Genomic DNA, 25904 nt, shown 5'->3' with positions numbered 1-25904 from the left:
AGAATTGTTCTAGTTCAACTGCAAAGGTAGTTTTGAGGGCTTTTGAATAGCTAGTCATTTATTCCACAAATCTTTATTGAGCTTCTAGTTAATGGCAGCCACTGGGGCTAGGACCTAGGGACACAATGGTGAAGAATACGAGATTATTTCTAATGTTTACCACTTATCCACCAAAGACAATGCTGAGGCACCTAGTTTTCTCTTTCTCAGAGGCAGAGGCCAAGTTATCTTCTAAGTATGAAATGTAGAGATTGACTCTTGTTAGGGCCACAGAAAACTGGGGAGGTGGGTGGTGAACATGCTATTAGCTGGTATTAGTTCACTGTGATATTAATTTAGATGCATGATATCCTGCCGAAGAACAGATCTTAACAGAAGATCTTTCTGCTCACAGTGTTTTTCTCTAATTTTCACCTTTCCTGTGGCTGTTTTGGTCTCATTCTGACACTGTAGGAAAATTCACTGTGAAATCTGGAACAAGTGAGCATGTACCCTCTGTCCTCAAAGGTTGGGACACAAGCCTGTGAACTTGGAAAGAGAACAAAGCTTTCTAGTATGATAAACAAAGAAAATGGAGATTAAAAAGTCTGGTTTCCTCTTTTTTGCATCAGCACATACCAGCTGTCAGATCCCTCTGAATAATCTATTTCTTCTGTTCCTGAAAGGTAGATATTATTATTACAGCATTTCCAGAAGGAAGTATATTTTAATTTTCAATAAAAATGGCCACAAATGAAGTGGTAATGCAAAGAACAGAAGAGAAACTTTTACAGCTATAGTATTTGCATTTGTGACTTTTTCCCGTCTAATTCCACTTTCTCCACTGATCCCTGAAACCTCGCCAGCAGGCTGACACCCTGATAAACTCCAAAAGGAAGAAGGAAAACAGTCTGAAAGGCAGGGAGGGTGTGGTCGCTAGAGGGGTCATGGTGAACAGGAAGAAAAGTGCAGCTACTCCAGTGCATGCAGATAAGGCATGAGGTTCAAGGGCTGAAAGGAAGCACACAGATTGCAGCGTGCCCACTTGGTACTGGTGACAGACTTCCAACGGAGGAGCCCCACCTTCGGGTTCTTTTGTTTAGGCCTGACTTCCAAACAAAGCAAGCTGGACGACCAGTCCTAACATCAAGCAGAAGAAAGCTTCCTTCCTTTGGGAAAATCTAGTAAAGGCATCTCTCTAAGCCCTCTTATTGCAAAAACGGCCTGCTTTCTCCTGAAGTTTCTGCTGTTAGAGAAGACTTGCGAAGGCTGTGATAGCAGAGTGCAAAGAGGTAGGCATTTAGGATAAAAATATGAGTGCACGTCCATCCAACCCTACAGGGCTAATTCCCCTCCCTGAGCCTCAAATTCTTCCTCTGTATAATGTGGTCGGGAGGTTGAATCAGAAAACAAAAGTGGTTCTAAATTTCTAAAAGACTTCTTTTCTCTATTTCCCTCTTTACCTCTTTCTTCCAATTAAAAAAGCTTAAGCTGTAAAATCATAATCCAGTCTACCTACTTTCCACATTTTTTTCTGAGTGTGCTGTGGAGTCGACTCTGACTCCTAGTGAGCCTACCCAGTCTTTATTGGCTCCATCCTTTCACCTTCCAGCTCTGTATTTGACAATGCTCCACTGCCCTTCACAGGGCTTTCACAATCAACTTTTTTCAGAAGCGGCTGGCCAGGTCCTTTTTCCTAGTCTGTCTTAGTCTGGAAGCTCTGCTGAAACCTGTCCACCATGGGTGACCCTGCTGGTGTTTGAAAACCGGCGGCATAGCTTTCAGCATCCCAGCAACATGCAGCTGCCACAGTATGACAACTGACAGACAAGTGGCGTGGTTCCCTGACCTGGAAACGAACCCCAGACTGCAGGGCGAGAGCGCTGAATCTTAACCACTAGATCACCGGGCTGGCTGCTTCCCATATACCCGAGATTAATTTAAGCACATTCTGAGTAACATGATAAAGTTATCTTTAGAAACATACACACACCAGTTTCAGAATGGCACCCCCTGGGGTCCCTGCTGCCAATTTGGTCCAGGAACACAAAGTCAGCATCTTGATGTCGGGCAGTGTCCTGGCCAACACCCACTACCCACTCCAGTTGGTGCTTTCTCAGAAGACAACACCTTGCTTTCAAAACTGTCTACTTTTTTGCTCAAAACAATGATGGATGGATGGATAGGTCTTCATTTGACTCACTACCTGAAAAATCAGCTTCTTATGTGATTTCCCCAAAGCAGAATTAACTCACATAATTTTGTGTCACATACCAGGGCTCTTCCTTGCATAAAAAACAGTAAGATATCACCAAACTCTGGCCTGAAAGTTCTTCTAGGATATCTTGTGGTATCACCATTCCTAGGTGCATGGTAGTCATAAGTGACTTCATCAGCCAAATATGAAACTGGTTCAATACTGCCCCTGTAGGTGTCAAATTCTTATGCATTTACAACTTAATAAATTACCATTCAGGGTTGTATTAGCAAGTTTGCTTTGTTCCAGCCCTTTTATAGTTGAGACTCCCAGATTTCTGTTTCAGGTTGGAATTGGCAAATGAACTTTTCAAAGCATTTCATCCTCACAAGTCACATCTTGTCATCTTTCACATCCACATGAGACACCAAGCCCTATTTCACTCTTGTTTAAATTCTATTATCATTGTTATTAGGAATAAACCAATAGAAATAGGATTACAAAGGGAAAGGTTCAGGATAAATAACTTCTTCCTTATAAATTCAAACACAGGTGCACACACACATGCTGGTCTGTGTGAGTTACTTCCTCCCCACATTCTGTCCTCCTGCACAAACAGTTATACAAAACAGTCCGCACAACAATGTGAGCAGCTGGTACCACAACCTGAGCAAAGGACCCCAGTTGTGTCAAGTCTCAGGCTGACTCTTGGTCTAGATGACCAGCTTCTCCACGCTAAGAGTACTTGTGGTTTCATCCTCTTCATTTGACCCAAAATATCCCGGGAGGTCCAGCATCCTCTGCTCGGCTTCAGTGAGGCCGAATGATGTATTGTCGTAGAAGGCGAACTCGGGGTGCGCCGGGAAGCTCTGGCACTTGTCTTTCCGACATTGAGAAGGGCTCAGAGGACTGACCCTCTGGTAGCTATCTTTGGGGGCAGTGGGGGAGGGCTGCTTCCTTGAGATACTCCTGTGACTGGGGGACGGTCCCCGCCGAGCTCTGTGAGGCTCTGTTCTCTCGCCTCCTGCCACCAATCCCGCCTGACGATCCCCTAGGTCTGGCTTCCTGGTGGGCTGCCCCAAGGTGTAGGATTTAGGGAGGGGGCTTAGTGGACCAGCGGTTCCACCTGCCCCTTGGAAATGGTCCAGTTTCTCAGGAAGCGCGGCAGCACCCCGACTCTGAGGCCTGAACCTGTCTTCTGCCTGGTCCCAGGTCCGCGTCCTAGAACTGTAGGCGGGGGCCTGCCGTGGGGTCAGGGTAGACATGCTCCTCTCCCTGAAGGGCCGCGCCTGCTTGGTCTCGTGGAAACTGGCTGTCCTCCGGAAGTGGGAACTCCTGGGGTGGCTCCGCTCTGACAGCCCCCCTCTGCTGCCCACGTGCCTCATCTGGGATTTGCGGATCACGGTCTGGCTGGGGCTCACGGCACAAGTGGCCTGCGAGACCCCGACATCCAGCCTGGAGGGAGGCCTCTCCCCGGCGCTGACCGCGGGCTGGTCCAGAAACGGGGATTTGATCCTGAACTTGTTTGCGGCAGCTTCTTCCGGGTTCTCCAAGTCTAAGGGGGAGACGGCGGCGGCGGCGTCGATGGCCGTGTCTGTCAGGGGGCTCTGAGACACGTGGTACACCTTGGTGGTTTCTGTCAGGCCTTTCTTTTTCATCTCCTTCAGCTGCTGCTGGGCAAGGCGGTAGCTGAACAGCGGTGGGATTATCTTCTGCGCGTTGGACTGGAAGCTGTCACTGCCGGGAAGCGTCGTCCTCGGGAGTGGCCGGCACGCTGCGCCTGTAGGTCAGAGGGATGCCCATGTCCCCCGGGCCCCCCACAGGCCCGTCACCCCCATCCGAGAAGCTCCCGCGCTGCTCGCTCAGCTCGCAGATGTTCTCCTCATCTGAGTTCTTCCGGAAGCTGGGCGAGTGGAGGGAGTTGTGCCGAGCGGGGGTGCTGCACTTGGGGGGGCGGCCGAACTTCCTCCACAGCGTGATGAGGACGGTGGCCACGATGATGAACAAGCACAGCGAAATCCCAGTGACCGTCACGATGTTGTTGGACTTCACCGGGCCCTGCGGCTGAAGAGGAGACGGGCTGGATGGCCGGAAAGCTACAAAAAAGGGAAGAACAAATGTATTCTCTAGTAGTGTTTTCTCTGGTGGTTTTCAGGTCTCTGAGAGGCTTTTCTAAGAACAAAGATTTCTGGTCCCACATCTGCATCTCTGCTGGCAGCTTAAGCCAAACTAAGAAACAGAGACCCATGTAAGTGAGGTGACCAGATAAGCCACACTTAAGGTGATTCCTGGACTCGGGGGCTCCTGCTGACGCTTGTCTCACATTTTTCACAAAGAAGTAGCATGAGGAAAGTTTCAAGGTAAAATCCAGGTTTTTGCTTACAATGATGTAAACATGGGATATCTGTAGTTAAATGTACCTTTGAGATGCACGTTGGAAAATTCCTACCAAGTATAAAACTTGAAATGCAAAATAATTTAGGTAGGTTGTACCTAAATTTGCACATCTCGAGAGAAATTGATAGGTGAAAGAAGATCTTCGGTAATACAACAGAATTCATTCCTCCCTTCTAATACCCAGGAACTGTCTTTCCTAAATGTTGAAGCCTCTGCTTTCTCATTCCTCTATTTTCAGCTGTCCACTTCCCTTCCTCCCTTCCAAGTGGCCTTGAGTTTTCCTCTTCTTCTCTGCTCTCTCAAACTGGTTTGTCCCACAGTCATCAAAATGTTTCAGCAAGGCTCAGAGGCCAGCGGGGCCTCAGGCTGTACTGCCACCGAAACACCTGGGAACCTGAGACCACCTAATGCCACCAGGCCTCATCTCCCTTTCCTCCGTGGTCACTGTCCTCCATTCAAGCCCTTCCAGTCACCTGTCCTCTCTCTTCTTGCCTACTCTCTTATCACCACCAGCTCTCTGCGTCATCTGCTAGACCCACACTCTCCCACTCTCTCCTCTCCTTTCTACTGTACCCTGTGGTAACCAACCTCCTCCACATCCGGAATCTCTCCACCAAACACTCCCTTTGCCTCCTTGCCTTACCTGAAGACTGAATATCCTGCAGGACACAGCTTCCCCCTGCCCACCCTCTTGGGTGGAAGCTGTGACACATACTTTATAAGCAAACAGGGCCAGAAGTAGGGTGTATCCTGTCTCCTCATTCCTGACTGCCATTTTCAACCAACTCTTTCACCTCTGTATAAAACTTCTACTCTTTTGATGCCCGTGCCATCCACCCAAACCGCCCCCGACTCCTCCTTCAACTCTGTTATCTGCCAACCTCGTGGCAGCCATCAGTCACTAGTACTTGAGTCCTACTGGAGTCCCAGTGCTTCAGTGTCCATCCAGCATGTCATACCTTTCCGTTGTCTGCAGCTGCTCCTCTTCTGAAATCTTGAACTTCACAGCCCACTTTCTGGCTGTATCCTCCCCTCTCCTTCACTCATGATTACTACACTGGGTATTCAACCTCACTGCAACTTCAGATTCCCCAACCCTTGCATTTTCTCCCAATCTGCCAGCCACCTCCTGGCCTCACTTCTCTCCCTACACCCATGATCCATCACTTAAACCATTCTCCTGCCAAAACCTCAACTCTCTGGCCACTAATACTGAGCTATAGCCCTTTCCCTGCTCTGCAGCAAAAGTCCATCCCTAGATAAATCCAGGAATGTGGGTGTGGGAATCCCAGCAGATTCTCAGCTGCTGCACCCAGGCCCTGAGCTCTGGTGGAGAAAATAATGCACCCATGCAGGCCAGTGCCTCTACGCACTGACAGCGCCCAACCTCGGCTGCCCATAACTCCGTCCATGGCTCCCTAAGCAATTCTCTCTTCCATCTTCCATTCCAATAAAACTGCCTCAAAGTTTCACCACTTTCCTCACGCCCCCACCTAATCCCCTTCCTTGGCAGTCTGCTAGGTCACAAAAATAGACACCATCAGGCAAGTACATTCCCAACTTCTTCTGCCATCCTCTCCTCCCCCATAAACTTAGCAGCAGGCACATCTCTATTTACCTCTTTCTCTATGGAATTAGTGGGAGAAGTCTCTTCTTATAAAGCAAGTCCGCCCAGTACTCTCTAGGCCACCCTTCTCCAGGGGGATCGTCCCTTGGTACCAATTATCTCCAGCTTCTCCTTTGTGCAGCTCCACAGAAACATGCTCAAGCTCTTCTCACTTTGTAAAGACCTTTCTAGAACCCTCTCACTACTGCCATAGCTGTATCTTGCTCCTGGTATTCCCAGCCAAGCTTACAGAAAGAGGAGTCCACATTTGCTGACTTACTGCTTCCACATCGTCGCCTCTGGCTCCTGCAACCTGTCCCCAGGATTCCAATGAAACGGGTCCTGTCGAGGTCATTAATGATCTAATAGCCAAACGACAAATGCAAAGGCGCTCTGTCCTGATATTCCTTGACTGCTGCAGCACTGGTTACTGTCTTGACACTTCCTGTGAGTTTTTCTCTTCTTGGTTTCAATGATAACATTCACTTAACTAACTGGCGAGAAGAACATGAACTTTGGAGCCAGGGAGATCTAGATCTCATCCTGGCTGCAATAGCTCTGCTCTCTCCATCAGCATCCCAGACACCTTCACCTCCACATGCCCAAGACTCATCCTCCTCCCCCCAGAACCCCCCAGTACGATATGTCCAATCTCAACGGCATGGCCCTGCTGTCCATGCAGTTGCCAGTACCAGAATCCTGGGTTTCATCCCTGATGCTTCCCTCTCCATCACTCACCACATCGGAGTCTTGGAATCCCTCTCTCCTCTGCATCCCCACTGCCAGTGCTTCATTTCTTACCTGGGTTAGTGAAGAACTCTTAACAGGCCTTTCTGCTGCCACCCCTACCCCTTCTGATTTATATTCCACACTACAGCCGAGAGATCTCTCTAGAATACAGGTCCAAACCTTCACAGCCCCTCAGAATCTGTCTCCTGCCTACCTGTCCAGCCTCGTTTTTACCACTCCCTCCTGACACACTATCCTCTAGCCACATGAAACCATTTTCCATCCTCTGGGTCTCTTAATGTGCCACTTTCTTCCATTGCCCCCTTTGCTAAAATTTCCCTTCTCACGTATTTCACCTGGTGACACCTACTCAGCTTTCAAACTTCAGTTCAATCATCACCTCCTCCAAGAATGGAGGTGTTCCCAGCATACGTTATCACCCCTGTAAGCATCCATAGCAAGCTGTGGATACCTTCATCATTGTAGGCTCTCTATTGTACTGTGTATTGTGCCTGTTTATATGTCTGCTGAGCTACTATATCATAAGCCCCTTCCAGACAGGGACATGTCTTATCCATATATTCCCAACCCAGTCACAGTAACTTGCACATAGTTGATACTCAATAAATGTTAGATTAATTAATTGATTCATTATTAAAAAGGTAACTGCAAAATGATCAATATCCCACCAGACAGAACGTGGGTACAAGGGCTATTGGATCCTCCCACTCTTGTATTGAACAAGATGGACCAAATTAATACAGAACTACCCTCAGACTTTGGCACAAAAATAGCCTTTCAAAGCCAAACAAAACTCTAAACTCTCAACCAAGTGAAAATAGTTGAATGATGACAGACTTGATTGCTGACTCATCACTTCTTCCATCTGCAGTGGCTGCTTAGGTCAGTGGGTAGCAGCATTGCTCCGGTACATTATGGAACCCCTTACTTAGCTGTCATCTCTGACTCTGGCTGGTTCCCTGCAAAACTATGGCTGGAGGAAAGCCCAAAAGCTGCGGACCTCGCCCATCTCTGCCTCATCTAGCCTTTCCCCCTTCACCAAAAGTGATGGAGATTTCCTGATGCTAAGCAGCCTGCAAACAGATCTTTACATTTCCAAAGAGTGGAAAATAGGTTGAATAGGAAAAAGAGAACACTTGGAAGAAATGACCATTTTTACCAATGTAAGCATTTAACTGAGGACCACTTAGAGTAGAAGTAGGGTACCTGCAGCACTTACCCTTTTCACTAATTTATAATGTACAAATTTCTAGTTCCCGCCTGGAATTAAAGAGTTGAGATGCCAGAACATGAAATAATACCACATATCCTAAAAATGATTGCAAATTCCAGGCTGTCGGTGCTTCTAGAAAGCTAGACTGGCTTGTATATTAAGGCAATTATTCAAGATAGGTAGCTTAGTAGATAGGTGTCATATCTAGGTCCCTGCTTTCTAGCTTTATGGTCTCGGGCAGGTCACTTACCCTCTCTGGGCCTCCGAGTCCTCATCTGTATGTGGAGATCATGATGTACCTACTTCATATGTGCAAGGCACTTAGAAAAATGCCTGGCAGGCAGCAAGCTCTCAAGATTTGAGCCCAACATAATAATCCTTACCTCATAGAATTATTGTGAGCTGTAAGTGAGCTAATGTATTTAAAGTGCTGGCACATAGCAGATGGTCAATAAATGGTTGACACTGCTGTCACTTCCAAGGGTGCAGTAGAAGCCAGTGGCAATTAATTTTAAGTTCATCTTAGTATTATGGAACTCTACATGGAATATCTTAACCCGATTCTGTTCTCCCAGAATTGAGAGGAGCAGGCATATGTGGAGGAAGTTATACACAAGGAAGGAGCTGTGGAAAGTGAAGAGGACTTGAAAAGAGCAGACAGAGAAGAGAGCCTTAGACAACAGCATGAGACACAACTGGAGAAAGAACAATTCAGGGTGGGGCCCAGGGCTTATGAAAGAAGAGGGGCAGGGTGAGGGCTAGGAGAAGAGCCTGGGCCTGAGGCTGTAATAGGAAAACCCAGAAGTGAGGATATCCTCAGGATGCTAGAATAAAGAGAACAAAGCCTACAGTATTGGTTGGAAAGACGAGACAGCAACAATGATTTTCTAAGGCCACAGGCCGGGACACTGGCCAGGATGTAGCCAGATGCCTGTGGTTTTGGCTAAAAGGTGCTCTTTAGCCAAAAGTTGTGTTGGGAGCCAAACACAGAAAAACACCTAACTTCTCCCTATCCCAAAGGGAAAAGGAACTAGGGATGGTTTTTTAACCTGGAACTGGACAGTGGAAGAAGGCAGGACTTGACAGAATGACTTTATCTGAGAGTTGGGACCAGAGCAAAGGCCAGCCAACTAAGTGGAGGGCTGATTGTATATCAGAAGGTGGGATGGTGTGTGGGACGAGCAAGGAGCCTTTATTACTATAACCTATGCCAAATGAATGGGATGCAGCTAACTAAGTCATGTGAGCATCACATCTATGGACCATACACATCACTTATTGAGCATCTACCAGTGTGTACCTTCAAGATGCTTAGACGATTAAGGAAAGGTCAGTCTCCAGGTGAAGGAAAGATGAAATCTCCCCACCTTCTCCTCCTGGGTAGGGGTGGTATGGAATACATGTAGAGCCATTCAAGGGACAAGACAAGCTGTCTTGCCTCGTTCTGACAAATAACCGTCTGTGTGGTCCCCTAGGGCTTCTCTGGGATGATAAGGAGAAGAAAACTTTTTGAATGTTTTCCCACAGTTTTGGTGGGGAGAAGTAACAAAACAAAAAAGCTCTTGGGAAGAAATGATCATCCCACCCATTTTTGTATTTTTAAAAATTATTTAATATATCTGAAGTTTTAAGTTAGATAGATTTCCGTGTCATTTCCTGATCTTCCACAGTGGTAAATGCCCTGTCATCCCACTGGCCAGTTACTCCCAGTCATAGACACACTAAGGAATACAGGGTTAGTACAGCCAACAGCAATAAGAGAACGTTAATGAGTCCACCCCCGAACTCAGACTAGTGACTTTCAGGCAGCTTGGGTTCAAGAATCTCTCAGATGGAGGCTCTGAGGAGAGACTCCTGAAGGCAGAATACCTACCAGCACACTCCTCCAGGGAACACAGGGAGGTCTCCGAGGACATTCCGGGGCAGCCAGGTCTGGAGCGGAAGGAAGTCAGGCACACGCGGCGACGCTCTCTGACACCATCCCCACACGTGACACTACACTGGCTCCACGGCTGCCACAGTCCCCAAGTTTCTGCAAGGACATTAGCCATGCTTTTAATGCTAGTTCATTTGAGAATCAGACTTTAACTGTACCCAAATGAAGCAGCCAACTCAAATCTCAGGTCTTGAAAAGTCAGTAAATAAAAACATTCCTAAAGATGTGAAAAAGCTGGAAAAGAGTGTTGCTCCTACCCTTAAAACAAAGAAAGGCTATATAATCTACAAAACACTAACCTTCCTAGAACCCCACAGAGGTAAGATCACAGGGCCACCAACTAGCCTGGAATATAAGGAAAGACAGGATGCAAACACTGCTTACCTGGGGCAGACACCAGGCCTCATATAAGCTGGTGAGAAGTCATCTAAAAATGTAATGAACTGCTAGAGGCCTAGTATGGGCTAGCATGGGAATATAGGACCCCTGGGAGCCACATATGCAGGGGGAATTTGTACCCATTTGCAGGCTCTTCCCGGATCTCAGCAGATGCTCACAAGGACTGAGAGCAGAGAAAGCCTCCCTTGTGATGGAAGCCCAAGCAGGGAAGGAGCAGCGCTGTGGGAAAGACACAGACCTCACCCAGACCCTCCTCCACATCTGCTCTATCAACAAAAGCCTCGACCACTGGGGACAAGGCAGCAAACCTTGTAACTCTAAGAGCACCGGTTGAAACTCAGTGCCACTACGGAATGGAGAAGGAAGAAAATCCTTCACCCTGGAAAGGAGCAGACAATATCCTGGGCCCAGACTATGAGAGAGCTTCTAGCACTGGGGAGGGGCAGGATCATCAGGAAGGCCCCATCACTGAGACTTTGGGGCACAGCACTTGCCTGAGACTAAGGCTGAACTGGAACAAGAGGATGCTCTCCCACACCCATTGCCCGACCCCCATGCTGCACCAGGCCAGCAATTACCACGTATCAAGTAACAACAGTCTACTGCTGAGGCAGGGGCAAGAGTGACAGGAAAACCTCTCTGATGTACAGGCTCAAGCCTAAAGCTGAGGGTGCAACAGAAGCATGGAGAAAAACCCTCTGGCAACCCAACTCCTACCCTAATCACAAAGTAACATTAGAAAATTTTGAACTCTGTCATGCACTGAAGGTAGCCATAGCAACAGCAAAAGCCCAAACAGCCCCAATTCCTTACCACATTGACCCAATCCCCACACTAAAGGCCTAGCAAAAACAGGGTATGCCCATTTCCAGGCATAAATACTATCTGTCGGTGTCTACAATTCTAAAAAAGATGTCCAGCTTTCAAACAAAAATTGTGAGATACACAAAGAAGTGAGAAAAAAACCATAAACCATCTAGAGACAAAGTAATCAAGAGAACCAGACTCAGATGTGACCCAGATATTGGAACTATCAAAGAGAGAAGTTAAAATAACTATAATTAATATGTTAAAGACTTTAGTCGAAAACATGAGCAAGATGCATGAACAGATGGAAAATTCATCAAAGATTCATAAGCTTAAAAGAATCAAATGGAATGAAATGAATAGCGTGCTAACAGAGATGAAGAATGCCTTCCAGAGGCTCACCAGGAGACACGACACAGCTGAGGAAAGAAGCAGTGACTCTGAATACAGATCAATAGAAATCACGAAAACTGAAACACAAAAAGGAAGAAAAGAGTGAACAAAACAGAATAGAATACACAAGAGGTCTGGGACAATATCAGATAGTCTCTTATACAAGTAACTGTAAAATAGCAGGAATGTATTATGTGTTTATAGGGCATATAAAGTAAAATGTATGACAACAATCACACAGAGAATGGGAGGAATGAATTGGGAGTGTACTGTCACAAGACCCTTACACTACATGTGAAGCAATATAACATTATTTGAAGGCAGACTGAAAGCAATTAAAGATGAATATTGCAAATTCTAGGACAACCACTAAAAAACATTTTAAGGTAGAAACAATAAACCAACAGTCTAAAGTAAACCATAAAAAATATTCAATTAATACAAAAGAAGCCAGAAAAAAGGGGGAAAAGAAACAAAGAACAGATGGAACAAATATAAAACTACCAATATGGTAGATCTTGGGGCCGGCCCCGTAGCCGAGTGGTTAAATTGGCACGCTCCACTGCGGCAGCCCAGGGTTTCGCTGGTTCGGATCCTGGGCACGGACATGGCACTGCTCATCAAGCCATGCTAAAGCGGGGTCCCACATATGCCACAACTAGAAGGACCCACAACTAAAATATGCACCTATGTACCGGAGGGCTTTGGAGAGAAAAAGGAAAAATAAAATCTTAAAAAGAAAAAAAGCTGGTAGATCTTAATCCAACCATACAATGATTACAGTAAATATAAATAATCTAAAGACACCAATTAAAAGACAGATTGTGAGACTGGATAAAAAAGCATGACCCAACTACATGCTGTTTAAAGAAAATACCTTAAATACAAATACATAAATAGGTTAAAAGTAAAAGGATGGAAGAAGTTATACCTTGTGAACATCAATCAAAAGAAAACTGGAGTGGTTATATTAACGTCAGACAAAGTAGATGCCAGAACAAGGAATACTACCAGGGATAAAGAGGGACAATACATAGAGATAAAAGGGTCAATTCAGCGAGGAGACTTAACAACCCTCACAAGACCAGAGCTTCAAAATACATAAAAAACACTCCCCAAACAGTCATTATTGCTTGAGAAATGCAAACTTCTCTTGCAAGCATAGGTGCAACCACTCCCAGATAGAATAACTGAGTAGTCCCCTCTTAAAAAATAATCCTAATTGCCTACTCTATCAGCACCCATCCAACCCCAAGACCCATCAGGTCACGCCAACACTAGGCACCAAAACAACCTCTGCATAAAAGCCCTTCTTCATCCTTTATGAAAAAAAACTCATACCGCAGTCAAAGGTATATAAAGCACTAGGAAAACATGAGGAGAACGTGGAGGGCAGAGACATTCTCAGGTGAGCCAAGTGGTGCAATCTTTGGAGTGAGTGACTCATGGAATATGAGTTCTTCACAGCAATTAAAAGTTTCTGGGATCTTCACAAGAGTGGGAGCATTACAAACCAGTATCCTGGACTCACATCAACTGAGGTGTGGTAATTATGTTCCACCCAGAGGTCCAACTGAACACAATATCGGTTCTGTGCCTCCCAGATCACACTGCAGCTCCTCAAAGGGTAGAACAATGAGCCGGCTTTGTCCTCAAGCTTCAGAGCTGTCCAGACACTAAGCCCCCAGTGCTCGCAAAGCTTTGGGACTCTCATAATAAAGTCTCTCTAAGTTAAAGTATTATGATTTATTTTTCAAATATCTACTAGGAATTCCACTACTGTGAAATCTAAATTGAAAATTAAGTCAATGTATAGTTTATCCTTCCCTTGTGCTCATATTTAAGACCACAAAAGGGAGAATTACAAAAGCTGAGAATCTTTCTGTTATTCTTTCTTAACTCTGCCTTTACTTTACATAAATGTAATTTATTTAAATACTGAAAGTCATTTGTCAAACGGAAAACAAAAATTTCATTAGTAGGTGCCAGAAAAAAATGAAAGTTTTAATAAAAGCTTGAATCTTAATGTCAAAAATCTCATTTTGAAATGTTGTGTCCTTTGCCCTTGAAAGTGAAATCACAGCTTATATGATAATCAACAATGAAAATAAGCAAACATTTAAGCTACGTTTTGTCTTTTTATTTCCAGATCAAATTAATCAAATAAGAAACACAGGAAAACATTAAAATAAAGCAATGGAAAAATTTAATCAGGCAAATAAAAAAATGCCTTAAGTAACTCTATCTGTTCCCTGAAGATTTCTACTAATAACTTTGAGGGAAATACTTGGCAAAATGGGAAGTAATTAAATAACTGTAGTTCATGTTTTAGAAATGAAGAGCAAGATGACCAATATTCCAAATAGTCTTAACTTTATGAATGGAAGGCTGTCTGTTTTGTCCTGTTTAGATGTCCACACATGCGTTCACACTCCATAACAAACCTGTTTTGCCAGGATAAATACCTTTCAGGCCACTCGAGAGGATATTAATTCTGAATGAGCAAAATTTTTCTGGAATAGTAGAAGGGAGATTGTTTCCACCCCAAGACTATCTGAAGGAATGCAGCCTGTGAAATATTCACATCTGCAAGACATTTCGCTCAAAAGACTAAGGTAACTAAACAAAACATGCTTATAAGAAGATTCTACTGACATGAGTGAGTAGCTACAAGCAGCAGTAGGAGCAAAGTCTCCTGGATAAGCAGTTCAGATTTTCTGGGCACAGAACAAGGCTCACTTATATTGGACAAATCATGCTTCTGCCTGGGCCAGTGGACTCCAAAGTGAGTTGTATGTCGCTCAAGGGGGTGGGCAGCACAAGACGAACCCGTGAGAGGAGGAGGAAAATATTAGAACATTTTTTTAATCTAAAAGCTTTATATTGTTTAATACATGGATTGACAGCTGATTATATGGGAGGCACCATAGAATAGTGGTAAAAGCAAACTGTCGAGCCAGTCTAACCACCAGTGGTGGTTTAGCCACTTAACCACCATTGACCTTGTTCAAGTTACTTAACCTTTCGGTGCCTCCACTTCTGCACCTATAAAATTGACAGTATAATAAACCTAACTCATAGGGCTGTTATGAAGATTAAATGGGTTAATATTCATAAAGCACTGAGACCAGTGCCTCATGCAAAGTAATCACTATATAAATGTTAGCTTTATCATGTCACATGGTCACATACAGCACGTCAGCTGTCCTAAAGGGATCCCAGAGGAAGAGGGGGAGCTGCACTGAATGAAAGGGTTTTACTGGTTCATTCACTTTCAGAGAAGTGACGAGTATTACAGCATCCAAGGGTCTGCTTACAGGGATTTTTAAATTATATTTTCTAGTTTTAGGTAAACTAACTCACAAAGTAGACAAGTGGCTTAATCCGATTTCAGCAAAGGATTAAAGATAAAACCATTATCGCAAACAGCTACAAATAAGAACAAAATGACAGGGGTGACAGCACTCCTATTCTTGGTAAAAAGCTCCTGTTTAGTCATTAGGAAGGAAAAACAAGATCATCTATTCGGAGAAACAAAAAGACGGCCAAAAATGTTAAAATATCAAGAAAACTATGCATTAAATATGTACAATTTTTGTCAAAAAATAAGTAAAAAAAATAAAAATATGTGAATATGAATTTATACCCTCTATCAATAATAATTCTCAACTCAAATATATATATTTTTGGCCTTGAGATACAGGGTCCATACTCCCTATCTGAAACTCTTGGGGCAGATGTGTTCAGAATTTAGAATTTCTCAATTTCGATTTTTTCAAGTTATTACAGTGCCTGTGCTGTATATTACTAACACTCCCCTAGTGGGATCTCAGGCAGCATCCCATAACCAAACGCATTAACATTTCTGCAGAGAAAAATATAAACATTCACACTAAATAGGATAAATGAAAATCATAAATAATCATTTTTGGCAACATCTATTATATATTTGCTGTAAATCGTTATTTACACACTATCTTCAGGCCCCAAGGAGACAAAAATCCATAGGACTTAGTGATTTATTATTCATAGGAGCTGAAGGAGAAGAGGAAGACGCCTGGGTTTCTGGTTTGAACAATGAGATGGGAGGTGGAGTCCAGCACTGAGGAGCAAGATTAGGGGGTAAGATGATGAATCCAATTCCAGGTACATTGCTTTTGGGGTACCTGGGAGCCATCTGAGGGGTGACAGCTATTCAGCAGCTCTTGGATGCAGGGGAGAGGCGCCAATCTGGAGTCATTGGCCAGGACAGTAATCACTTAGGAAGTGTGTGAGGAGTAAAACAATGCAGAGGTCCAACACTGAAGGGATGAGAGGAGGTGGTGGAACTGGCAGGCAAAGGAGACAGCCACGGAGGTAGGAGGTAAACAAGGTGAGTATGAGGTCACAGAATCAAGGTCAATGAAGATACGGAGGTCTGAAAAGCACCCCCGGATTTGGAGACCTGGAAGTCATCTGCTGGCTGCTTTAGTGACACCATTTTCAAGGGAGGGGTGTGGGTTTCGAGTGGGTTGAAAAGTGAATGTGAAGTGAAGAAATGAACCCCAAAGTGTAGGCAACCTTTTCAAGAACCTGGACTATGAAAGGAAGAGAGAAAGAGGGTCTTAATTGTTGGAGAACCAGGGGTTGAGGGGCGGGGTCTGTTTTGTTTTTAGATAAGAAAATTAAGTACATCTCAAAGTTGATGGGAATGAGCCAGTAAAGAGGGACAGTTAAAGACAGGAGAGAGAGAGGATAATGATTAACACAAGTTTCCTGAAATGAGCGGAGAGGCTGGGATCCACAGTGGAGAGGAGGGTTGACCTTGTACCAGAGGAATGACACCTCTCCTCCGGTGACAGCAAAGAAGGGGGAGAGGATGGGACGATGCCTGTAGGTCTACATAGATTTCAGTGGGAGGGCGAGGGAGCTCACACCTGATGGCTTCCAGCGACTCTGTGTGGTCAGAGGCAAAGTCAGCTCTGAGAGTTAGCCAGGGAGTAGGTGAGGTCCAAAGAGAAAGCAGGAGGTCTAAACGAGCTATTGTGGGGAACAGGAGCAGAGCCGACCAGGGTGCCTTACTGGGTGGCATGGTGAACCCAGCTGAGAGGAGAGGCATGACCCACCCACACTGGCCCCAGTGTACTTGGGTGTGACCTTCTCATCCAGCTTGGGTACAGTGGGCGGCTGGCAGATTGCTGGATCCATGCAGAGCTGGGGTGTGGCCTGGCAGGTGCAACGGAAGAACAACAGGGCAGAGGAGTTTATGGTATTAGTAGGAAAGTGATTAAAGGGATGGGCCACAGAATCTAGGCCAGATAGAGAGGTAAGTGCAAGCAGGGAAGTGGCCAGTGGGCAGGGACAGAGTTAAAGGAAGGGGACGTCTTCTAAAAAGAGAATGTGGGTGAATTTGGAGCAAAATACACTTGGAGTTACAAAGATGGCCCAGGTTTGGGCCATGAGGGGGCACAGGCTCAGTAGGGAGGAAGGTAAGAGCATATGTAAGTGACCCAGGCAATCTCTGCCAGATTAGCCTCTTGCCAAGACCAGGCCTGCACCCAGCAAAAGGGAAAGAAAGGCAGAGGAACATGCGGGGTGGAGGGGATGGTGATAACCCCCTTTCCTGTGATTAGCTAGGGCATTACCCAAAGAATCCAGAATTTGAAGAAGTTTAAAAATCTTGCCCTGTAATCTCACTAAGCACACTTCCTTCCTCTAAGGAAGGAGATGTACTCAGCTGAAGGAAGACAGAAGTTACTAAACACGATTTGGGATTTAGCTTTGAACTCTGATCGTACCTGCCATGGATTTGCCATGTGACATAATAATATAATTTTTAAAATATAATGTAATAATAGCTAATGTTTATTGGTGCTTCCTATATGCCAGGCACTATGCTAAGAACTGTATCCATTTCCTTCATTCAATTCTCACAACTCTCTGAGGTAGATACTCTTACTATGTCCACTTTACTGATCGGGAAACCGAGACCTAGAGAGGTTACATGAGTGGCCAGCCAGGTCTGTTTATCAGGACTCTTGACTTTTTATATAAGGATGATAATGCCGTTTGGGACATTATGAGGAATAAACCATAAAAATTATGATACAGTTCATAGAAAATTAAGTTCACTTAAATTCAAAATCATAATTTTGATTGCATGAAGGCATCAATTTGATTTAAAAATTTTTTTTAAAATCTCAATACCAACCTATATTTCTCTGAATTAGCATGCACTCCTTCTCCTTTGTGGAAAAATGGCTTCCGCTGGAAACACCAAAGTCAAAACAGTACTTATTCCTCCCCATGTCAAACAAAGTGCAGTTGAATACTGTTCTCCTCTCTCCCAAGTTCAGGCTGTTTTCAGCCAGTCGAATGATCGCTTCCCCAGGGTGTCTGGGGGCTTCCTTGAAGACGGCGACCACTCCTTGGACAAAGATGCATGGTGGGGGCAGCACCATCACCTCCACCCCAGACTCACATGTGAGTTCCGGCACCATCACTAGTTTGTATCCAAATTTCTGGGCCAGGTCAATGGGTCCTGTGGAGGTAATGACCGAGTCTCGGCCAAGCAGCTTCAGCACCACAGTGACATAGGCTTCAGGCCCCACAGGTGCACAGCCAAACTCAACCCATTGGCCTTGAGAGAGTTCTGTCCTCTTGCTAGTTCTTATCTCCAGTGGCTGTCCCTGACTCTTTCTTGCCTCGGGAAGACTGTTGCTGAAGATGACATCCACCAAGATGTTGGGCTTGTCCACAGGGAACGGGCACAGTGGCTGATTGGTAAAAAGGCCCACCTGGAAGGTACCTTCTGCTGCCTTGGATGTCCTATTTAAGTCAACGTGAAAGACAGGCCATTCCACCTTGGGAAAGGCACTTTTCTCCCACGAGGGGATGGGAGTGCTGTTGTCTGCTGCTTCTGGAGTCATCATGAACCAGTAGTTGCCAGCCTCTTTGAAGTAGAAGCACTCAAACTCGAGCGTCCCCTGGGACTGGTTGGTCAGAAGGTACTTGGTGGTAACAGTCTGGTTGGTGTCAGCCTCCAACAACAGGACAGATACATTCCTCAGCATCCCATTAGCACCATCGAAATAATGGAAATCCACAGACACCGTGTGGTTGCTTAGCGCTACATGGCCTGGCTCTCCCAAGAGGAGGTATTCAGCTTCTCCAAGAACTGAAATGAAATGGTCAGAAAGGGCTTTAAAAAGGTGTTTTGAGCAGGACTATTGGTGCCATTGAAGAAAACAGCATTTTAGACACAAGAGAAGTCTGAACTGAGCCAAGGATGATGTAAAATGATGCCGAGTGCTTATCCTGGGAGCTGGGCACTGTGCTGCTCCCATTCTAAAGGGGCTTGTTCCTACATTTCATCTTTCATGGTTATGTTTAAAGTAACTAATCAGCGATAAATACTCTGAACTCACAACACTGAATAATGTAATATATTTGCAATGAAAATCTACAGTGCAAGAGTAACGACTCTCAACATAAAAATCCAACACCTCACTTTTCTCACTGTAATCAAATTCTGGTGTTTAAGTATTTGGGGAAAATGGATTTACAGTGAAGTGAAAGAAAGCTTGGTTTAAATGATATAATATAAACTGCTCTAGACTATTTAAAATGTAAGATCCCAAATATACTTCAAAGTTATTATTTTCTGATATTCAAGACAAGTACTTGGGCATTTTCACCAGTAAAGGAACCAGTGCCCTTGGTTTGTATGAGACAGAAGTATTTAAAGGAATAAGAAATGTTGACACTATTCTCCAAGGATCATCCAAGGGGTAGAGTGACCATTTATGAAGTAGCCTGGCTTGCCCTTGACAATTTTAATGACATTACAGTAAGTCCTATTGGCCTAGAGAGAAGAGATGACTACTAGCCCACAAGTATCACTCAGTTAGGATCAATCATACCTTCTTAAAAAAGACCTATCTGAGCAGCTGAAGTAGAGAGTGGAGAAAACAGACACACAAGAATCCTTGTTTCTATTTTGAATCTTATCCAAATACATATCAAAGGAGACAGAATTTGGCAAAGTAATAATCAGCTGGCCCATGGTTGTGGTAAGAAATAATTCTAGACTTAAGGGGCTGCAGCATCCTTTTGGTTGAAAAACAACATATGTATGAATTTGTTAGTCTTAATATGTATACATAATATAATACAATATATTATATTAATAATAATAACATACACATCCTATATGTCCAAAAGACTCAATGTGTTGTTTGGGTTGGTAGTCTTTAAATATACCTTACATGTATTCAATCAATGATTGTTAGACTCAGCACATGAATATATGGGCACATAAAGGTTTGGGTTTGTTTTTTTTTAATTAGTTCAGCATTTTACCCATTTCTTATTTAAGATGAGGTGAAATAAAATACATAAAACTTGGACAGACCTGAATGCTTGATCACCACTTGCTTGGAAACTGTAATATGATAAAGCTCTTTATTTTCACTTAGTCAGTACAGAAGTTGAGGGATACTCCCCTTTGGATGGAGATGACTCAAGTTTGAGGAAGGAAGCTGATTTTGGAGCAGCTTGGATACTGGTTCAGAGCCCACCTGGTAGCTTTTTGGGAATAGGTGGCTAAAGAGACTGCAGTGCTCACCATAGCCCAAGGAAGGAGCTAAGACTGAGAACACATGTCAGATTAATTTGAATCTGATGGGGCAGGATGGTTCTGAGATGCATTTTAAGATCGAGAGGCATACACCCCTTAGCTAACTAATGAAAGCCTACTGTCAAGGACAGAGATTGGCAATGAGGCAGATCAGATTCTGATTTGATGGGCAGCCAGCTAAAGAAAGAGACACACGTGCTCACTTGGAAATGGAGAAAAAAGATACAGTTGATGGGTACAAGCAGTGGCAAAGAGAGAACTTGCTACTTTACTCTAAAACCTTTGTTTTTACAAAGAAGAATACATTCTCATTTGGAAAACTACAGTTTGGTTGTATCATATCCTGACTACTACAGTACAGTCACGACTCGCTTAACAGTGGGGATATGTTCTGAGAAATGTGTTAGGCGATTTCATCATTGTGTGAACATCATAGAGTGTACTTACACAAACCTAGATGGCATGGCTTCCCACACACTAGGCTATATAGTACTAACCTTACAGGAACGCTGTCGTATATGTGGTCCATTGTTGACTGAAACCTCGTTATGGAGTGCATGATTGTAGAGTGTTCTCTATTCTCTCATTTCTTCTCTCTCCATTCCTTTATTGTATTTAAAGTAACTCATGTCTCAATATAAGCATGTTTTCTTTTAAAAAAACTAACTGGTAGCAACATATTTAATCAACATCAAGTGATATTGATAGAGAAGAAGGGAAAAAATCCAGCTCTATGAAAATATCTCCTTTTCCCTCAGTAGCTTGTGCACTCAACTTCTATGTTCTGCTCTATTTTACACTCATTCAACTTTTATTTTTACATTCCAGTGAGATATTTTGCTCTCAACAATGACAAACATCCTAGCAGATTTTATTTAAATAGAAGACTTTGGTGTCTTTATTTACCATTTCGAAACCAAGGACACTTTTATAATTTTTTGTATGAGGCTGTTACACATAGAACAATCTGTTTTTAAGTAGGGATCAATGATTCTAAAAGAAATGAATCCCAGATTGGTTTTCAGTAAATCAAGCATCTTCTTGTTTAACTAAACTTCTTAAAAAGAAAAGACTAGGGAAGGAGATTCCCCGGACACAATGAACAATATACACTCTGGTCTAAGTGGATATGCCACTGATACGAGACGAGCCAGGATGCTCTGTCTCTTGAATCATAATTTCTTCATCAATTTGAAAACAATTTCCACTCTCATACCATCAACTGCTTAGATGAACTGCTATGAAATATTTCGAAATCATCAAAAGAAAAGAGTATTACATTGTTGAATCTATTGGTTCAGTAGTTGCATACAACTGAGAAATGAACTCTATTTTTTGAGGCAAAAATGCAGTCCCTTAAGAGAACCCAGGGTTGCAAGGATCACAGTCTAAAAGGTACTGCACTGGAGACCCTGCCTTGCCTCCTCCACACAGGGTCGACATCAATGCATTTCTAAACCTCACGCTGATGTTTCTTTGTTGACACCTATAGCATTAAGTATGCTCACAATACTCACCACAATCACAGAGCACCACCAACAAGCGATTTGAAAAGTCTTTCAACATTTGTTTCATTCTGATCAGCAAAATCCCAGGTCTTTGGTCTCCTCATGTCCTTTCTCGCATCCAAATTGTGAATTTTTTTTTCAAAAACACCTGAAACCAGAACCTCAAAAAATGGATGGCTCTGTTCAATGTGATTCATAAAATAGTAATCATGAAATGATAAAACCATTCTAAGAAGTCAAATTTCCTAGTTGGTACTGAAAACAAAATAAGGAGGACACTAATTTTTCCCGGGGAAATGATCTGTAATTCTGCATGTCCCTTTTGTTCCGTGATAGAGCACCTGTTAAGAACATTCAGGTATGCCCAACACCAAGATTGTCTTTGCGAGACAGCAAGTCTTTCTCTTTATAGCACATCCTTACATGGAGAGTTTGCTATTATTTGCTTAATTTCATCAAAGCCAATAGCCAATCTAAATGATACATCTGCTAGTCATTTCACAATGATTAATATACTAAATTTTTGCCAAAGTTTCATTGCACTGTGTAGACCTGCCTTGCTTCCACAAATGGGCTTACCAACACTGTCTCTCTTACACAATTGGTGTGTTAGTAGGATTGCTTCATTTCTTAATGCCTAGGAGCTCCATCAAAACTATCAGACCTTTAGAAAAGATACCCAGGGTATTACAATTAAATGAGAACTCCCTGTGACCCTGAGTCCCTTGTTTAGGGCACTGTAAAGAGAAAACACAAACAACAATTATCATCTTCTGTCAGTCTTCCAATACTTGCCGCTGCTGGTATCCGTCAGGAGACAGACGATTTCATGCGGCAATCTTCCCAAAGCACCTAGGAGGGCAGGAAAGACCCTGCTGGCCTGTGGTTCAGAATGACTTGTGGAAGGAGGCACTTTGATATAAACAGACTGTTAGGTGATAGAATAAGATGTAGGGCATTTAAGTGCCACTTTTTTCATACCAAAGTCTAGGAAACTATGGGCTACTAAACATAACCAAATGTATATTTTCTTAATGTTTACATTCCCATTATGCACAGCTAATATATTTTTACTAAGCATATTATATTCCAATATATGTATGTTACATCCCTTTAGATAAGACAGAAATTAATGGAATGTAAAGAATTGATGGAAATAATAAAAAATTCAATGGAAAGAGAACTGGTGTGTCTCCACGAGCTTTTTTTTTCCTTTTGAGGAAGATTAGCCCTGAGCTAACATCAGCTGCCACCATCTTCCTCTATTTTATATGTGGGACGCCTGCCACAGCATGGCTTAGCAAGTGGTGCGTAGGTCCACACCTGGGCTCTGGGCCCTCGAACCCCAGGCCGCTGAAGCAGAATGTGGGAATTTAACCGTTGCGCCACAGGGCTGGCCCAGGAGGTTCCTTTCAGTAGAAATTAGCTGAACAAAGGAAATACTGGACTTCCTCAAAGGGAAGCAGAGATTTGAAGTGTAATTATGCAAATGATTAGAGCTCCCTCCCCTCCCTAACAAAAAAAAGGAAATTCAGTTTTGCTGGAATTAAGCATAGATTGGACCTAATCTTTTCCTTGAGCGGGGATGGGAAACTTGGCCAAAGACAGCAGGTGAGCATCATTGGATCTCCTGGGCAAGTGTGGGTGCTGAGGGCACTTTAAAGACTTCCTTTAAGTCACTGATCCTCAGTAACCAAAGAAAGGAGGAGCAAGGCTGGCCCTGTGGCTGAGTGGTTAAGTTTTCAAGCTCTGCTTCAGCGGCCCTCTGCTTCAGAGGGTTTCTCTGGTTCGGATCCTGGGGGCGGACATGGCACCACTCGTCAGGCCATGCTGAGGCGGCGTCCCACATGCCACAACTAGAAGGACCCACAACTAAAATATACAACCATGTACTGGGGAGACTTGGGGAGAAAAAGCAGGAAAAAAAAAAAGATAAAAAAAAAAAGAGAGGAGGAGCAGGTGATCTGTAGCTCCCAAAAGTTGAACTTGCTTCTCCCAAACTGCTTGCTTCCCCATGACAATCATTTCTTAAAGAAGCTCCTAATCACAACTGATTTTGCAATTATAACACATTTTCCTTCTTTGAAAATGACCAGTAAAACACAGAATTGTGTGATAATCTACATTTAGAGCTGAATGGAAATGGAATTATAAAATACACCAGCCTACCTGAAAAATCATAATAAGGATGTTTTTTTAAAATGTTCTCACTTTTGAAAATAAATGCTCAATTTTTACCAGCTCAACCATTAATTTGAAGATATTAACAGAACACCCCAGAATGGAATGGAAGGCTGGATAAAAAGCACTACACTTTTTAAAGAAGATAGCATGCTTCTTTAATTTTCCTTTTTTTACACCTTGCTTGCTTTTCTTCCAACGTGTTCCCAATACACTACTGGCTACTTATGTTTGGCTTGAGAATCATTTTGAGAAAAGAAGAACTTAGGTGTATTTCATACACATTTTAAGATACTTCTATATAGCATTCACATACAAAAACGTTTACAGACAAATTTTAAATGTATCTGTTGTGAATATTCTCAATGGCTAACAGCATCATGCCAAGCTCAGATCCCATGTTTTTGCTGAAACCAGCTAAGAGAAACCCCTACAGGGTCTTCACAGCTGCCGAAAAAGAAAATAAATTACGCTAAAGTCCATGGGACCAATGACTTACCAAATAAAAGGGAAAATAAAAATAAGCAAAGTGATTTTTGACCCTTCTGACAACCACGCACACGCTCGTGTGTGTATATATCTAATAATAATATTTATTAGGAGGAAATCCCTAATTCCAAAGCAGCTCGTGTAAACAGGCCTTATTTATATATTCGATCGGCTCTACCCTGGTCCCCCGGGCTGGACGCAGCTTCCCTAGAAGCTGGGCGCTCCCCACCTCCACTCAGCTTTCCAAAGGCCCGCAAGTCAAGTTCATACTTGGAAATCCAGCCCTGCCCGCGTCGCCAGCACAAAGCCCTCTTAAAATGAGGACTGTTCTGAAATGCTTATATCTCAGAGAGGATTTCTTTTTAGAAAGACCCAAACTTGTTCTGAAACGCTTCGCATCCCAACTGGGACTCAACACCCCGCTACCGTCAGCCTCAGCCCCTCGGCCACACCTGCGCCAGGGGAGAGCCGCGCTCGCGTTAAAGCCGGGACTCCGAGATGCGGAGAGGCACACTTTTCCAAGCGCGTTCCTCGGCGGCAGAGGCTGAGCACTAAGAAGCGAAGGCAGGGGACCGGGAGCGTCCAGGGAACGGGAGTGTCCACCTGTGCTTTCAGGCTGCGGGGAGGGAAGGGGCGGCCGGGTCCGGGCGCACTGCCGGGCCCCGGCGGAGCCACCGGGAGCCCTCGCGGCTCAGCAGCGCCCGCCGGATCGCGGAAGGCTCTTCTTACCTCTCGGGACTGGTGGGCGCAGCAGCCCGGGCCGGGGCGAGCGAGGCGACGAGAAGGGTGGCAGGAAGGAGGCCTCAGGGGCCGCGAGGCAGGGCGTCGAGCATCCCGCGTCCCAGGACTGCGCGCCCTGGACAGCAGCGCCGGGTTCCCGCAGCCCCGCCCGGGCCCGCCCCGAAGGCGCGAGGAGGGCGGCACCCGGAGGGCCGCACCCGGAGGGCGGGGGACCTTGGCGAGCGGCCACGTCTGCCCCCGCCCTCTCTGGGCTGCGCATCCTTTCCTGCCCGCGCCGGGCGAGCGCGCTGCTGGACGGGAAACCCGGCAGGAAACGCTCCTGGCCGGCCAGGGCCTGCGGGAAGCGGGTGCGGAGCCCCGAGCGCGCACACACCCGCAGCCCGCAGGCTGGACCTGGATTTTAAGGACAAGCCAGCAGTCTCCCACCAGTTCAAATTCAGTCACTTCCCCAGCGTCATTTTCTTCTGGGGTAACACAAAAGTCAGTCGTTGAAGTGCATAACTGGTGGGTTGTAAACTTGGTTTCCCAAATGTCATCGAAGAGTTTCAAAAGGAAGCAATTCAGGTAAAGTGCATCTTCGTTTTCTTAGCAGCCAGAAATGGTTGTTCAATAAATCAAAAAGAACATTTAAAAAACTCTAATCCGCATGTGTTAAAGTTGTCTTCTTAAAAGAACACAAGAGGATGGAGTT

General features: G+C 44.5%; 1 pseudogene; it reads right to left on the bottom strand.

The window, feature by feature from the left end:
* Positions 1-2613: 2613 nt before the first annotated feature.
* On the bottom strand, positions 2614-25339 carry LOC139039742 (thrombospondin type-1 domain-containing protein 1-like; annotated as a pseudogene).
* Positions 25340-25904: the final 565 nt, after the last annotated feature.

Source organism: Equus asinus, unplaced genomic scaffold (genome assembly GCF_041296235.1).
Source record: "Equus asinus isolate D_3611 breed Donkey unplaced genomic scaffold, EquAss-T2T_v2 contig_318, whole genome shotgun sequence".
NCBI classification, from domain to species: Eukaryota; Metazoa; Chordata; class Mammalia; order Perissodactyla; family Equidae; genus Equus; species Equus asinus.
The sequence above is the reverse complement of the archived record's forward strand: the minus strand, read 5'-3'. Positions and strand labels throughout refer to the sequence as shown.